At 38.3% G+C, this 18,120-nt stretch overlaps 1 long non-coding RNA gene across 1 annotated transcript in view; it reads left to right on the top strand.

Moving 5' to 3' along the window:
• The window catches only part of LOC107127294 (uncharacterized), a 31,615-nt gene extending 18,268 nt beyond the window's left edge, over positions 1 to 13,347 (top strand). The window contains exons 4-5 of the long non-coding RNA XR_001484958.4: positions 11,739 to 11,852; positions 12,996 to 13,347. This is a non-coding gene — a long non-coding RNA (uncharacterized lncRNA). The remainder of the gene's footprint in view (positions 1 to 11,738; positions 11,853 to 12,995) is intronic.
• The last annotated feature ends 4,773 nt before the right edge of the window (positions 13,348 to 18,120 follow it).

Here is an 18,120-nt window from a genome sequence, read left to right as displayed (position 1 = left end):
ACTGCCCACGCATCCATCCTCTGAGCTGGGCAGCAGAGATTACAAATCAATCATACTGTGCAAATCAAAAGTCTCTCACAGATTCCACAAAGGAAACCATTTCAGAAACGTATTCTTAGAGTTCTGTTTTCCCCAAACACCGTCGGTCCAGCATGAATGGGCTCTACTCAGAGTAACATGGCATTCTGGTTTGGGAATCAATGAGACATGGAAAGTATGGCAATTTCCATTTATGGTGTTAGATGAAAATGATGGAGCCGGGAGTCAGAATCCTGTAGAATCCTTAGTCTACCTGACTTGCTGTCACTCTGAGCCTCAGCAGCATGATACATAAAATGAAAGAGTCAGCATGGACAGCAAATGGTCTCTGAATCCTTTCAGGCTATTATTTCACCTGATTGGTATATTATTTTACCTGATTTTTCTGTTTCCCATTTAAAGTAGGTGTGTCCTTTTAATTAAGGTCTAAACAGTATATAGTTGGATTTAATTCTGTTTAGTATGACCATTTTGATTTTTAAGTTGTAGTATTTAAAACACCTATGATTCTTGGGTTTATCTTTATTTATTGACTGTTTGTCTCACTTGTTATTTTCTTTCTCCTCTTCCTTCTTAACTTCTTTTGGGTAAACCCAATGTTTGCAGTCTATATGTTGAAGCAGGCTAGTTATACTTTAGTTAGGTAGAATCTTGTTAGTTATACATTCTTTCAGTAACATACAGCCTTGATTTATATAAAAATGAATATTTTTAGCCATTCACAGATAATACAAGGACTTTCGAATACTTTACCTCCATTTACTCACTTTGGGCTTTTCTGTTATTGTTATTATGTATTTTAATTCTGTGCATCTTAAGCCCCCCAAAGGCATACTTATTGTTTTGTATGTTCAATACTCATTTATATTTATCTAACTATTTAACATTTACTTAATTCTTCATTACTTCTTGTATTTTCATGGCTCTTTCTAGAATCATTTTCCATCTGTCCATTGGTGTTTCTTTCAGTCTCCTAATGACGAGTTCACTCAGTTTTTTTCTGTTCAAAAACATCATTATTTGACCTTCAGTTTTTAAAAATAGTTTTACCAAATATAAAATTGCGTTAACATTTTTCTTTTAGTTTTGTTTTAGAAAAACATCTTTAAAGATGTTTTTCCATTGTCTTCTGACTTCCATCATTCCTGTCGAGAAGGCAACTGTAAATTTTAATGTTTCTATTTTAAAGGCAATACATTAAAAAACCTCTGACTGCTTTTTGTTTTCTTATTTGTTTTCTTTCAGAAACGTTATTATTCTGAGCTTAGGTGAGGAGATTTTTTTTGCTTTGGTTTGGTTTATATTTTTGTTTCTTTGTTTGCTTGGTTGGGTTTTTGGCCTGTGTACCCTATTGAAGTTCATAGGGATTCTTGTGGCTGACATATTTGTCAGTCTTGGGAAACTTTTACTATTATCCTTTCAAATTTTTTTTTATATTTTATTTTTCTCTGAGCTCTTCACTATGTCCCATATGTCTCTATGATCTTTCCTATTCTGTATCATTTTAGCTCTCTGTGCTTTGGCCTGGATATTTTCTACCAATTTATATTCCAATTTAGTAACCAACTTTTCTGCTATGTCTGATCTGCTGGTAAACCCATCTATTGAGTCTTAATTTCAAGTTCCAGCTATTATGGCTTAATTCTATAACTTCTATTTTGTTTTCAAAATAAATGCCAGGTATCTAGTGAAATTCTCCATATTAATTCCTGTTTTCTTGAATGTATTAAGTCCAATTACATTAAAGTCTATCCCTAATAACACTAAGAAATGTGTCATCTGCAGGTCTGTTTCTGTTGTCATTTTTTTCTCTTGGTTCTGTTTCTTGACATACCTGGATATACTTTTTACTAATAGCCAGATATTGCTAATAATAAGTATTAGAGGCACTTAATAATGCTATCTTATCCTACACAGAGTTGATGTTATCCTTCGGTAAGCAAATAGAATGGTAGCAGGCTCCTTTAAGCCAAATGGGCACTGAGCTAATTCAAAGATGGATTGCAGTTTTCCAAAATTCTGTATCTGGTTTGTCCATGCTCCTCAGTGTTTTTCAATCAATAATCTGATGTATCTAGTAGGGCCCCTCCCTAAAGTGTGTCCCAAGTACTCAAGTGTCACTTTTTTTGTCTTCCCAGAACCAAGAGAAAGTAGAAAAATTTGCTTTATTATATGATTCTTATTCTCCTTTTCTGTAGAATCAGCAAATTTCTTAAGGGAAAACAGGCAGAGAGCTGGGCTTACTTCTTTCATCTAATGAGAATCTTGCCACCACCTTCCCCACCCATCAACAAATTCTGGCTATCGTGGTAGTTCCAAACTCTAATTTTTGGCTCTATAGCCCTGTGAGATTGCCAGATTTTCCACTGACTTCTCTGCCTTTTAACGGAAGCTATATGTTCTGGCCCTCTGAGTGAATTCTTGGCTCCCCATTCAAAAATCAACAAATGCCTTGAAGTAAAAAGTGGTTATAAAATCTCTCTGTGATTTCCTTATCACTGGCATCTTAGCATTTCGAGTATTATTTACATCAGCAGTTTTTTGATGGGGTCCTCTTCTTCTTTAAAAAAATTAATCTGGCCGGGCGCGGTGGCTCAAGCCTGTAATCCCAGCACTTTGGGAGGCCGAGACGGGCGGATCACGAGGTCAGGAGATCGAGACCATCCTGGCTAACACAGTGAAACCCCGTCTCTACTAAAAAATACAAAAAACTAGCCGGGCGAGGTGGCGGGCGCCTGTAGTCCCAGCTACTCGGGAGGCTGAGGCAGGAGAATGGCGTAGACCCGGGAGGCGGGGCTTGCAGTGAGCTGAGATCCGGCCACTGCACTCCAGCCTGGGCGACAGAGCGAGACTCCGTCTCCAAAAAAAAAAAAAAAATAATAAATAAATTAATTAATCTGATTTTTATGATCATTCTCAGAAAGTGTATTAGTGTGTTACTGTGGTGGTAACACATGGCTGTAAATCCTTTTTGATCCTACTCCTTTTGAGAGGTGAGATCTTTGACCCCTATCCTTAAGTTTTTGCAGACTTAGAACTACTTCAACTAATGGATTACAGCAGAATTCATAAATGGTCATTCAACATCTGCTTTATGCTGCTGGAACACTTGCTCTTAAAGCCATGAAACATCATCTTAAAAGTCTACTTGGAGACTGCCATACTGAATTGACCACAGAGGTGGTCTTGTGAACAGTCCAATCTGAGCCTGTTCTTTAGAGATCCCTTCCAAATTCCATATATACAAGAGAAGAAGCATCATGGAAGTCAATCCTTCAGCCTCAGCTCTTCTTGCTCTCTAGTTGTTTGAGCAATCCTAGCTGAGGCTCAAGGAGACATCAAGGAGTAGAGAAGAGCCTTTTCCACTGTGTCTTTTCTGAATTCCTGATCCGCAGAGTTTATGGGCATTATAAAATGGTTGCTTTTTTATGTCACTAAGATTTGGGGTGATTTGTGATACAACAGAAAAATGAAATAGCCCTAGATATTCCAACAGAGCCAGACACAGAAGTCACATATAATTTACTTGATTTTTTTTCATTATAAGAGAAATGATAAACCAAACTTGGAGAAAAGAATGGAACAAGATTGGGATTGTAAATAGATGCAGAAAATATTTCATAGTCATGTCTGGTTTAACCTGAGAAATTAGAAAAAAATTGATTTTTTATCTTTTTGCATACCATCCTCTTTGATGTACTAATTTTCCCACTGCTTCTATCTCAGATTAGCACTTCATCAAGACTTATACTCTTTGTGGATCACACAGGTCTCTAACTTCCCCTCCCTTCATTCCACTATATGGTCTAGTTAAATTATACCACCTTTGCTCCCATTGCTTCAGAACTGTACTCTCTGCTTGCCAGCTGTTAAACCAACCATGTTAGAGGAATCTATGAATCATGGAAACTTCAGTTGAAATAAACATGATCTAGTCTAACTGCCAACCCTGAACAGATATTCCCATCCCTGAGAGGTTGTTACCTAGCTCATGCCAAGTAATATATTTCTTTTAGCAAATTTGAATTAGGGAATTTCAAGAAAATGAAAGCCAAATAGCAAAGGATGTCACAAGAGTGATTCAGTGATATCTACCATAAAAAAGGTGTTGGAAAATAAAGAAGAATAAAATACAGTCATTGGCCTCAGGAGCATAACAGTTTATCAGGAAATAAACATACCACTAACTATCCTATAATGTTATATGAGATTAAAATGCACCAAGAACAATGCATTGAAAAGAAGGAAATTATTCTAGTTAAGTATATGGGGATATTCTGGAAAGTCCCACAGACGAAATGACATCTCAGCTGTGCTTTTTCCTCAGTTGATGTAGTTTCCAGGTTCTTCCGCATTCTGATTGCCACCCTTCATCTGGACACTATCTAGTTTTTCAGTCTCTTTGGAAACATAATTCCCCTAATATTATTTAAATAGTCTACAGGTCAAGGGATGGTCACACCCCTTGACCTGAATGTGATACCTCTGTTTGTGAAACCTGAGATTTCATCAGCATTTTTATCAGCAAGGTCATATTATTGGGTCCATATACAGCTTAACGTGTAGTAAAATCTCCAGAATTGTTTCCACATGAATTATTTTGAAATCAGGTTTTTATGCTGTTCATATTTTGAATCTGCATTCTCAAGACTTTATATTAATTCTTCATTTGAATCCAGTGTTTCAGCCTCTAGAGACTTTTGTTTGTGAGGGAGGAGACAGGATGGGAAGGTCTGATCTCAGATTCTAACAAATGAGCTAGCTTTTCTAGGTCTGTGTCAGCTACAAATTTAATGAGCAAACCTTGTGCATCTTTCTCCAAGGTGGTGATTAAAAATGTTGACCAAGACAGAATCATGTAATCCGGGCTTGGACAATCATATATTAATGCATTTCTCCTATTAAGTTACTTATTTACATTTTAACAGTGGCCTTCTGGAGAACAGATACCTTTACCCAAATAAATGATGAAGGTAATAGGAATATTAGGCATCATAGAAGTCCACTTTGGGAGATCATTATAAGATGTGGGGTCCTTCTATGCTTCCCAAATCAAACTCTCTGGGATGCCTTCTATTTATTCTATTTTGAGGCCTCTCCTTCATTCTTAAACTTTTCTGCACACTGGAATCACCTGGAGTGGTTTTAAATATACAGATACCTGGGCCCCACTGCCAGAGTGGGGCCACCTACATTTTGGGAGTTTGTGAAGCTACCCAGGTGATTCTAATGTTCAGTCAAAGTAGAAAGCCACTGCTTTTGCAGAAAGTCATCAACCGCAGAAGAAAGAGCATAAGGTTAGAAGTCAAAGTGAGATAGACCCCCAGCTCTTCATGTAATAGTTTTGTGATTTGGACAAATTGCTTAATCTCTGAGCTTCTGCTTTCTTATCTGAAAATTAGGGCTAATAATGATCTACAATGTGAGGTTTGGGGAGGGGTTTAAAAGAGATCATGTACATTATCTCTCTGTTCATAGCAGGCAAATAGTGACTGTCATCCCTTTCCTCTGTTTTTCCAAAAGTCCGCTAAGTTGATCTATAGAACAAGGTCAGCAATAGCTGAAGGGCAGGTTTGACACACGAGCTCTCATCTCTGGTGTTCCTTCCAGGATCAGATAACCTCACCTTTGGTGACCTGTGGCTGAACTTTTCTGCCTCACAGAATGATTTACACATCATTTAAATGCACAAATGTAGCTTAGCTGGGAAATAAAACATATACTTGACTTTAAATTGCCAAATAGAAAAGAAATGTTTCATTTTCCAAGTGCGGCCACAGAAGAATGTGCAACTGCTCAAGTTTCATCAATAAGCCTTTCAAATGTTTTCCTGTATTCTCAGTTTCCCATGTAAGACAACTTTTCATTAATATAGGACTTTTTTGAGGTGGAACTCAGCAAGAAAAATAAATACTAGATAATTTTTTTAAGCTATTCTTTTTGGAAAATCCTAACTAAAATACTAGCTAGGTAAAATGAAAGTTTTTAGCATCTGAACTATTAAACGATCGTTTAAAAAAACTTCTTAATTGGAATGAGGTACAGTACATTAATAAAAATTCATGTGTTGTTTTCCAAATGTGAAAATATATACCAAGAAGTCAGAGTACAGCATTGAAATATCACTAAAATTGTAATGTCATGCAAGACTATTGTTCCATTTTCATTCTGCTTCCGGCCCAAAGATGCAACAGTAATTTTTAAAATAATGTGAACAAACAAGTTTGAGTTTATCTCATCTCATCTTCGTTCCAGTCTTCTCTCTATGCTTCCCATCTCATTTATTCTAAAACATTTATTGAGATGCTAGTGTTCATTAGGCATTATGAATATCAAGACAAATGAGGTAAGTGATCCCAGACTTTGAGGAACTCACAATCTAGTGTAAAAAATAATTTAAACCCAACATAATTAATGACAACTGAATAAGGTGTGTGGTCTAGTTAGTAGTATTGTACCAAAGTGAGTTTTCTAGTTTTGATTTTTTATCATAGTCATATAAGATGTCAACATTAGAGGAAGCTGAAAGAAGGGTGCACGATACTATTTATGTAACTTTTGGTGTAATTATAATTGTTTAAAAGTAATAAAGTTTTAAAAAATCTAATACAGTAGATTTTTTTTTTTTTTTTTTTTTTGAGACAGAGTCTGACTCTGTCGCCCAGGCTGGAGTACAGTGGCGGGATCTCGGCTCACTGCAAGCTCCACCTCCCAGGTTCACACCATTGTCCTGCCTCAGCCTCCCAAGCAGCTGAGACTACAGGCGCCTGCCACCATGCCCAGCTAATTTTTTTTTTTTTTTTTTTAGTAGAGATGGGGTTTCACCGTGTTAGCCAGGATGGTGTCGATCTCCTGACCTCGTGATCCGCCTGCCTTGGCCTCCCAAAGTGCTGGGATTACAGGCAAGAGCCACCGTGCCCGGCCCTAATAGAGTAGATTTTTGAATGATGTCCTATTAATGTAGGACAGATGTTTTAAGAAAACTGAATAAAGAGACATGGTCCTGTTTGAGGGAATTAAGGAGGGCTTTGCAGAGGAAATGGCATAAAATCTGGTTCTGAAGAGGCAATTCAAAATGTCCGCGGTGTTTTAGTTGTCTGTGACTTCTGTAACAAGTTTCTACAATCTTGGTGGCTTAAAATAATACAAATTTATTCAGTTACAGTTCTGGAGGCCAGAGGTCCAAACACTAGTTTTACCGGGCTTGAGTCAAGGCATCAGTAGGACTGGTTCTTTCTGGGTATTCTAGGGGAGAAACAGTTTCCTTGCCTTTTCCAGCTTCTGGAGGCTTTCCACATTCCTCAGCTTGTGACCTCTTCTTCCAATCACTCCAGCCTCTTGTTTCCATTATCACATTTCCTACCTCTTCTTTTGCAGTCAAATCTCCCTCTGCCTCCTTCTTATAAAGACTCCTGTGATTACATTTGGGGCCCACCTGGATCATCTAGGATGTTTTCTCCTTCTTAAGATCCTTAACTCGGCTGGGCGCGGTGGCTCACGCCTGTAATCCCAGCACTTTGGGAGGCCGAGGCAGGTGGATCACCTGGGGTCAGGAGATTGAGACCAGCCTGACCAATGTGGAGAAACCTCATCTCTACTAAAAATACAAAATTAGCCAGGCGTAGTGGCGCATGCCTGTAATCCCAGGTGCTTGGGAGGCTGAGGCAGGAGAATCACTTGAACCTGGGAGGCAGAGGTTGTGATGAGCCAAGATTATGCCATTGCACTCCAGCCTGGGCAACAACAGCAAAACTCTGTCTCAAAAAAAAAAAAAAAGAAAGAAAGAAAGAAAAAACCCTTAACTTATTCACAACTGCAAAGTCCCTTTTGCTATCTAAGTTAACACTCACAGGTTCTGATAATCAGGACCTGGATATCTTGGGGGGTGCCTATTTAGCCTAATATATCTGCAAGGGCAGTATTCCCTGAGGTTTCCAGTTGTGAAAAACAACTTGCATAATTGAGGGATGGTGAATCATTGGTCATATCTGGGTTACTGGGAAGGGAAGTAATGGGATATACAGTTAGCAAGAACAATATATCACAGACTGGATGGATTAAACAGCAGAGGTTTATTTCTCACAGTTCTGGAGTCTAGAAGTCCAAGATCAAGCTATTTGCAGGTTTGTTTCTCCACAAGCCTTGCTCCTGGGCTTGCATTTTTCTGTCTTCTCTCCATGTCTTCGCATGGCTCTTTCTTGGTATATGCACATCCCTGGCGTCTTTGCCTTCTTATATGGACACCAGTCATATCAGATGAGGGCCCACCCACATGACTTCAGTCAACCCTATCTCAGCAGTCACACTCTGAGATCCCAGGGGTTAGAATTTCCAACATACATATTTGAAGGGGACACAATTCAGTCCCTAATAATTGGGATTAAGTTTTGAGTAACTTTGTGACCCGGCTAATGGCCTTGATCTTGAAAGTTATAGTAAGCCAAAGGAGGCTTTTAAGGACTGGAGCTACAAAATAAAATTGTTTGTTAGTTTTTTATATCAATAACTGAAAATGGAAACAAGGAAGTAGTAACTTGCAGCGAGGAGAACAGGTAGAAGCCCAGTACAGTACCCAGGCAGGACATATAAAAGGAAAGGTGAGGCCAAGCATGGTGGCTCACGCCTGTAATCCCAGCACTTTGAGAGGCCAAGGTAGGTGGATCTCTTGAGGTCAGGAGTTCGAGACCAGCCTGGCCAACATGGTGAAATTCCGTCTGTACTAAAAATACAAAAATTAGCCGGGCATGGTGGCGGGTGCCTGTAATCCCAGCTACTGGGAGGCTGAGGCACAAGAGTCACTTAAACCCGGGAGATGGAGGTTGCAGTGAGCTGAGATTGCGCCATTGTACTCCAGCCTGGGCAACAGAGTGAGATTCCATCCCTTAAAAAAAATAAATAAATAAAGAAGAAAAGGAAGGTGATGTTTACACGATCCTAAGACAAGGGTAATAGATATAGCAGAATTTTGCCTGTTTTCTCCCACCACAAACTCATGGAATCTTGAATAAAATATTATAACAAACTACTCTTTTTGCCACATAGCTGAATTTAAAACAAATGCCCAGATGCCAGAACTGAAGCAGGAAATCAGAGCCGAAATGATGAGAAGGGACTGCTGGCACCGTGTGGATATCAGACCAGATATTGGACCTATGGTCTGGGAGTGGGTATTTTAAAGCCACGTGAGGGATAGAACCACACCTATGGGCCCAAGGACCTCAAAGATCCGCCCAGCCTATAAAAAGGGGACTCGAAAAACTCTGACCTCTTATTCAGGTCACAAGGAAGCCTGCTGACTGTCCCAAAAGGTAGATGGGGTGGGGATGGAGGTGGTGCACAGTAATCTTTAAGAAGTGAAATCACTATCTTTACTTGAAAATACCTTTTTAAAATCTAAATTTGAGTCAAGGAAACCTCAAACTGAGGGGTTAACTCAAAAATTGCTCTAGGACTGTCTATATCCCTATACCGCTATACCAAAAGGATTAAGAAATGGAAATAAAGAGAGAAGAAATAAGAAAATTGGATGACCAAGTAACATCTGAATAATAGGAGAGTAAGAAGAGAGAATGGAGGAAAATCTATCCTCAAAGAAATAAATCAAGACATTTTCCCCAATCCAAAGAGCATGAGTTTCCAGACTGAAGGAGTCCACCCCGTGCCCAGAATAATAAATTTCAAACACTAGAGACCAAAATAATTTTTTTTTTGCAAGTTTTCAGAAAGAAAACAACAGAACCTATACATATAACCAGAATGGGTTTAGAGAGAGAGTATGTGCGTGTGTGTGTGTATATATACACACATGTGTGTCGAAGAGAATCCTCATTTTCCAAAATTCAAAGTCAATAAATAATGCCTAAAACAGTGAAGTTAAGAAGTGGCCATGTATGCGTATTGCTTAGAAATGTAGAGTAAAATACCAAAAGCGAAGCAAACAAACTCATCGGAAAGTGTGGAAAGGGTTTGCACTGGGATCTGGAATTGAGGATTAGTGTTATTTTTCTTCACTGCTATTTCTAGACCCTAGTGCCTTCCTTTACCCTTAAAACCCCTGGCCTCTTTGAAGCAGATGACATTAAATGACCATTTGTTCTCTCCTCTTTTGCAATCGCTTGTCACCCGGTCACTTCTCTCAACCTCTGAAGTGTTAGCACTGGCTCACTGTCTTTCCCTGCACTGTTCTCCTGCCATTATTCCTGAGAATCTCGATGTTCACACCCTGCCCATTATTACCCTGACGTCATTGCTTCCTACACACTTTAAGTCTGTACCTCCCTCCGCCACCTTCCATGGTCTGACCCTAGGACTTTCCAAAAGTCTTAATGCCAAATACCTCACCCTCTAAACTTCAAAATCTTAATGAATAAATACTCGCTTTCATGTTCCAAATTACCTCCATGAAAGAGCTGTTTAAATTTGTTTTTCTTTTCCTGACCTCTGCCCACTTTTTGGGGTGAATTGGAATCTCACTCTGTCACCCAGGCTGGAGTACAGTGGCATAATCATAGCTCACTGCAGCCTTGAACTCCCAGGCAGTCCTCACATCTCAGTCCCCCAAGTAGTTGGAACTACAGGCATGTACCATGACACCTGGCTAAGAGTTCTTATTTTTATTTTTAGAGATGGGGGTGGTCTCATGATATTGCCCAGGTTGGTCTTGAACTCCTGGCCTCAAGCAAAACTCCTACCTCAGCCTCCTGAGTCGATGGGATTACAGATGTGAGCCACCACACCTAGCCGTTTCATCACTCTTTTGAACCCATTGCAATACCTCTTGTCAAAGTTCATCTTTCTAAACTCTCAAGGACTCTGGCCTTCTTCATTAAACATATCAGAGACATTATTCTTCCAGGCTTCTAGACTTCATTTGGTGTCTTAGTCAGCTTGGGCTGCCAAAACAAACACCAACAACTGGGTGCTTACACAACAGAAATTTATTTTCTCACAGTTCTGAAGACTGGGAAGTCCAAGATCAAAGTGCTGGCCACTTCTTTTTCTGGTGAGGACTTTCTTCCTGGTGTAGAGATGACTGCATTTTTACTGTGTCCTCTCTTGATCTTTCCTCAGTGCATGTATGTGGAGTGAGAGAGCTCTTTCTTTTCCTTCTCTTCTAAAGCCACCTTCTAAAGTACTGTTAAAGTAAGACCCTCACCTTTATGATCTCACTTATTCCAAATTACCTCCTAAAAGCCCTATCTCCAAATGCAGTCACACTGGGGATGAAGGCATCAACACATGAATTTGTTGTGGGAGACTCAACTCAGTTCATGTAACTTGACTTCCAGGATACCACACTTTCTTTATTCTTTCTCAGTATTGGAGTTTCTGCTCACACATCATCCCCTCAAAGAGGATTTCCCTGACCACACCATTTACAGTGTCTTTCTTTGTGTGATGTCATTCTTGTTTTCTGATTTTTAGTAGAGCATTGGGTTTAGAAACTTGGATTTTGGAGCAGACTGCTTTGGTTTAAATTCAGACTCCATCATTTACAAACTTTGTGACCCTGACCAAGATAGTTAACTACCAGTGCCTTGGTGTCCTCATCTGTAAAGTGGGGATCATGATAATACACTCATCTAAGTTAAATAAGTTAAAATATGCAAAAAGCTAAGAATGTTGTCTGGTACAATTTAAGTTCTCAATAAATGTTAGCTATTACTTTTTGATTCATATTTGTCTATTTTCCTCATTAGAAAAAAATAAAAAAATCCCAGAAGACAGAACTTTCTGCCTTGCTGAAATACATGGTATCCCCAGTGCCTAGGCCAATGCCTGATGTTCCACATATATTTGCTAAAAGAACAAAGGTATAAATGAGTGCTTTCTTGGAAGGATTTTAAAAAGTGTGGTTTACAGTGTCAAATGCTTCAGACAGCTTGGCAGATAAGGACATAAGCTGTTTGTCAATCAAAAGGTCATTGGTGATTTGAACACTAGTAATAGCCATAATTTACTGAGCCACCTTGCTAAGTGTGCTAATCTATACAATGGCCCTTCAAGGAAGCCATTATTATCGCCATTTTATAGATGGAGAGCATATCTGCAGCTCTATGGGACAGAAGTAAGACTGAAAAGGATTGAGAGATGAACGGGAATTAAAGATATACAATCAACTCTATTATAACCAGCAGCTTGTTTAAATATATTAACCTATAGGAGAAGAAATAAATTCAACTGGCCAGAGACATAATTTGTCAACCAACGTTATCAAAGAAACCAAGCATGAGTGAGTCAAGGGGAGTGGAGTGAGAAAATATAAAATAAACGAACGTTCTCAACTTTATACATATTTTTTCTCCTGGGTCATTTCAAATGCTACCTTGGTAATGATCTTCATTTAATTTATTCTTCAGATCCTCTGTGCTTGAAAATACAGAGATGATATGTTAAAAAAAAAAAGTCACCATCTTTGTAAGAATATTACTGAATAAGAAAGATCTTTTTACAAATTAAACTGCTGAAGAGATTTCAACTGAGTTTGGAATCTAGATCAACTCAATCTCTGGCAGAATATTTTCAGGAAAAAAAACAACCCTGGAACATTTGTGAATTACAGTTCTGTACCTCTGCAAAGATTTTTATGTTCTTCCATTGGTGGGTGAGGGGGCAGGGGGAAATTTTCTGGGTAGGCTTACAAAAACAAGCTTTTTAAGAGCTTCTGATGATTCTGAGCTACATTTGTGGACTGCAGTTTGGGTGTTTACATCGCTGTTTCTTGGATAATTAAAGAGGTAGGTGTCTGTTTCAGAGAATCTACTCTTTTCTACCTTGCTTTATTTGGGTGGTGTGACCTTGACTCTCCTGTATATTCATCCTGCCTGTCACTTTTCAGAACTGAGTAAGGCAGCACCAGCAACATAAAGATGTAATAGTCATTTTGGATACAGAATATTTAGAAGTTTTGTCTTTTATTTTAAATGAGAGGCTCAAATATCATTGTTTATTTTCAGGGCAGCAAAGGACCATGAGCAAGTCTCCAATGGTGAAAATCAACCCCGGTCATGTAAAAATAAGTACGTATTCATCAATGTGTACATTTCTTTATCTGTGTTAGTTTTCCTAAGCTATGCCCCTCCTCAGCCCAGTCTCCCTCCTTCTATTTTTTATTAGCTCTTCATAGTTCTTTTTTCTTACTCCTTAGTCTTAGCTCTTTTGCTGTCTATAAAGATGCCCAGTAGGGATTGGCAGGGGCCAATGAGTGGTTAGAAAATGTGATTTGCCAAAATGAGAATGATAATTTCATTATGCATATCTCACTTGGAGTATTGAAAATTAAAGCTGAAAAATAAAGCTAATCCCCAGTCTTTTCTTTCTTTTTTTTTTTTTTTAAAGCTTCCATATTGCTGGGGTGACCTTTTCTGTTCCGTCCTGTGCTAACATCACCATATGAATTTTAAGTTCTCCCCTGCCCCTGTGGCTGTGTTAGGTTGATGGTTAAGCCAGGACTCTGCCCTGAAGCACTGCACTGTTCTCAGCTCCAGGCAGCAAAGGGTTAACAGAGTCTCCAGTGCCTACCGAGTTGTAAAAGGAACTGCTGAAGCTGATCAATGACCACTGTTAAGACCTGGAAACCAATTATAAACCTGAAATTTGTGATGAACAAAGCCCTGAAACACTGGGATGAAAACTACTGAATTAGTCCAGTTCATTAAAATCATTAATAGTCATGAAATGAAAACCACCAGAGTCCAAAAAGGCTTAATGCTCTATCCATATTAATTAGATGGGAGCAAATCTGAACTGAAAAGCAGCACATGCTTTGTAGAATTAGCAATTGGTCTCTACAGACTACACAGATCTCTATTAAAATTCAGTTTAATTAAAATTGATCACGTTAAGAAACTGATGTGGTTAATTAACTGAATTCCTGGACTTCTTTTCATACGTTTCACAGACGCCTTGTACACTGTGTTTGTGGGTGACACTTCATGTTGCACAGAGCAAATCCGATTGCAAAGGTTAACTCTCTGTGTTCCTGGAGAGGATACAGACCACAGAGGAGGGGTGTGTGGGGGAGAGGCAGAAGATACCCGGCTTTATGGAGAGTCAAACCCCAACAGGCTAAACTCGAGGAAACTCCTTTAGAAAATTTGTCCCATTCATGGTGGATAAATGAATGTGTATCTATCGGTGACAAAGAGGTTCTCTCTCCCAAGCTGCCACCTCTGGAGGAACTGAGTATTGTTGCCAAAGAATAAGAGTCACTCTAACGTCAAAAGGAGGACAGCAGGCAGTTGGGTAAGCGTGGCTAATTCTGTACCAGGATTGCTGAAGGCATCTTAGTTTTATTGCCTACACACCTCCTTGTTCTGTTTGGCTCAGAAGTCATTTTGTGTTTTTTCCATCTACAGAATGGGATACTGACATTTCAAGATTTCATCAAGGCCTAAAATAACAGCAATAGTCCCTCTGCCTTGAGGCTGCTCTGCTGCTCCTGGCCAGGTCTACTCCCCTTCCACTAAGCATATTGCTGCTAACACAGCCTTCCCAAGACTGCACCTTATGGTGTCACCGACCTGCTCAGGACTCTGTAATGACTATGCACTGTGTACAGGACAAATTCTTAACTCCATAGATTTAAATCCAGAGCTCTTCATCATCTAGCCCAACATACTTTTCCTTCCTTTGCCTCTTAGCTCCCTATGAGATGTACTTCTTTCTTTCAGCCACACTGGCCAATTTACAAACTTTGAGTCCCTTATTTGCTTTCCAGCCCGCACTCCTTTTTCCTCTTAGAAATTTATTTCAATCCAGCCCATTCTTAAGAATTCCACTGGAATTCCATCACCATAAAGTACTTCCGTCATCAACCCTCACAAAAGATCTCTCCTTCCCCTGCCCTCTGGTAGCTGGTATGATCTCAGCTGTCAATCGGCTCTTGTTCCCCAAAATCTGAAATAATTACTCACATGTACACATTAGTTCCTAAACATTTTAAGTTCTTATCAGGCAGAGGGCATATCTTATATTTCACTGAATCTGAACACGCCCCAGAAACAATGGGTGCTCCATAAATGTTGTTTGCAATGAGGGAATAACATATCCTTTGATAGTTGCTGGCAATTTTTTTCAGCGAGGGAGGTTTGAGCTTTGTCTTATGATGAACTGGCAAAAGAACTTGAATGTGACATGCTAATAACAATAATAATGGTAGATGATATTTATTAAACTCATATGTCAAACATTGTGCTGAAGACCTGTGTTTTACAAGGAAATCACCCTGTCCCTCTGTTTGTTGCCAGAGTTGCAAGTGGCTCTCAGCATTTTCTTTATCTTTTGCATCTAGGATTGTGTCTTCCATCTCGTTTCTAATTCTTTTATATTTTTGTTCCTTTTTTTTCTAACATAATTTGGCTTTCTGATTTTTTGTTTTTGTTGTTGTTGTTGCTTGTTCTTGTTTTTCAGGTATTTTCAAAGAACCAGCTTTGAATATACACATTCTTTGTTTTTATCTTCATTGACTCAAATTTAGCTTTTATTTTAAAAATTTCATTTGCTGTTTCTTGTCTTTCTTTCTTTTCTTTCTTTCTCTCTCTCTCTCTCTCTTTCTTTCTTTCTTTCTTTCTTTCTTTCTTTCTTTCTTTCTTTCTTTCTTTCTTTCTTTCTTTCTTTCTTTCCTTCTGTCTGTCTGTCTGTCTGTCTAGACAGTCTTGCTCTGTCACCCAGCTGGAGTGCAGTGGTGCAAGCTCGGCTCACTGCAACCTCCACCTCCTGGGTTCAAGTGATTCTCCTGCCTCAGCCTTCTGAGTAGGTGGGACTACAGGCGCCTGCCACCACATCAGGCTAATTTTTTGTATTTTTAGTAGAGACGGGGTTTGTTGGCCAGGATGGTCTTGATGTCCTGACCTCGTGATCCACTCACCTAGGCCTCCCAAAGTCCTGGGATTACAGGCATGAGCCACTGCGCCTGGCCGTTGTTTGTTTTTTTCCTATTGCCTCAATAAGTTAAAAGTTCCTTAATAAGTGTTTAATTCCATTTTCCCCCTTTTCCCTTCTTTGGTCTTTCTTTCTTAATAATAAAGGCATTAAGAACATACATTTTATCGTAAACACAGTTTTTATTGTGATGCTTAGATTTTTGATGAAGTATTTTTATTTTCACTTATTTCTATAAATCATTTATAATTTCAGATTTGATTTCTTTTTTTGACCTAAGGTCTTTTATAAATTATTATTAGAGACTATTTTAAAAATTGCTTATTCCTAACTTCATTATATTTTGATTAGAGAGCATGCCCTACATGGTTTCTTTGGTCAAGTATGTAATTAATTCTTATAAATATTCCACAGACATGTACACAATGTATTTTTCTATTTAAAAGTTATAGAATTATATTCTTCAATTATTTTATGTATATCCTTATTTTTTGGTCTAATTCAACTGTCCAATTCAACTATTTAACTGAAATAGTCATATTAAAGAGTACCACTATATTGTATTTTTATTAAACTCTACTTATATATCTGTGCATTTTTGCTTTCTGTTCAGCTGCTATGTATTTTGATACAAAAAGGTGTGCAACAATTATATCTTATTCTTCTTAGAACTTTTTAATCCAAATTCATTATCTGATTTTAATATTATCATTCTTTTTTTCTTATTGTTTGGCTTTGCCTGCTATCTCTTTGCCCATTCATTCACTTGTAAATTTCTTTTCATTTTTGGGGGTCATATTTTTCTTCAAAATATATTTGTATGTAGGCTTTTTAAAAGAAAATGTATGCTGTTTCTTGTATAAAAGATTTTTTGAAAACATACACTATATCTTGTTATAAAACATATTTGAGGCAATTTACAAACTATATGGACTCTCAAAAAAATAAAATAAGATAGGTGGAAAAATAAGTGCTGGTGGAAATAAAAAAAAAAGTTCTGTCGGGCACGGTGGCTCATGCCTGTAATCCCAGCACTTTGGGAGGCCAAGGCGGGTGGATCATCTGAGGTCAGGAGTTCAAGACCAGCCTGGCCAACGTGGTGAAACCCCATCTTTACTAAAAATACAAAATTAGCCCAGCATGGTGGCAGGCGCCTGTAGTCCCAGCTACTCAGGAAGCTGAGGCAGGAGAACTACTTGAACTTGGGAGGTGGAGGTTGCAGTGAGCTGAGATCGTGCCACTGCACTCCAGCCTGGGTGACAGAGCAAGACTGTGTCTCAAAAAAAAAAAAAAAAAAAGAAAGAAAGTTCCAAGCCAAAATGTTTGCTCAACTCTAAAATGCTAAAATGCAAATTTTATGGCACACATTTTGTATTTATTTTTATTAATTAATATTTCCTTTTTTCAAATTTTACTGTCCTTTGTATTTCAGTCATTGCAAAACTAAAAACAAGATTAATGACTGACTGACTGTATCCATATGCCTCTCTTGTTCTTTGTTTCTGCTGATTTGATCAAGCAAAATATTCCAATCCCTGTACTCTCACCACATCAATTAATTTAGAAGGGCAATTAAATGTATTTACCATTTCATTAGTGGTTAATTTTCCTTTCCTAAATTCCTGATCAAACTCATATTTTTCTATTATTATATGAAAATAAAATACAACTCTTCTCTTCCCAATCTCCCTCAAGATTTATTGCCTCAATGGTTTGTCTGCTATTACTTATTCTTTCCCCCATCTCTACCACTTTGACAACTCAGGTTTTGCTAAGATAGTTAAAAACTTTTGGTTTCATTCCATCATTAGGTCTTCCCTTGAAATATGGCTCTTTTAAGAATACTTATATAGCTCACACATTATGCTCTCAGGCAATTTTTCTATCTAGATATTTTGCAAGTTTTATGGTTTCTTCTCCTCTTCCATTTCTCCTATCTTAAGATCTCTGTTCTGACTCATTTTTTTTTTTTTTTTAATGAAAGTCCTTTCCTCAGAAAAGGCTAATGGAAACTTGATTCTTTGAACTTTTTCTTATATACGAACATCTTTCCAACCTGCTGGTGGTTGAGTGATTTTCAGTCCTTCCCTATCAATCTTCTGTAGATGTCATTCCATAGTCAGAATGACTGTTTTCCTTTGCAGATCATTGTCATTTCCTCTCAAATAATACTTAGAATTAAATAAGGTATTTTACTCT

The sequence above is a fragment of the Macaca fascicularis genome, chromosome 14 (genome assembly GCF_037993035.2).
Source record: "Macaca fascicularis isolate 582-1 chromosome 14, T2T-MFA8v1.1".
In the NCBI taxonomy this organism is placed as follows: Eukaryota; Metazoa; Chordata; class Mammalia; order Primates; family Cercopithecidae; genus Macaca; species Macaca fascicularis.
Note: the sequence above shows the minus strand (reverse complement) of the source record. Positions and strands in the feature narration are given on the sequence as shown.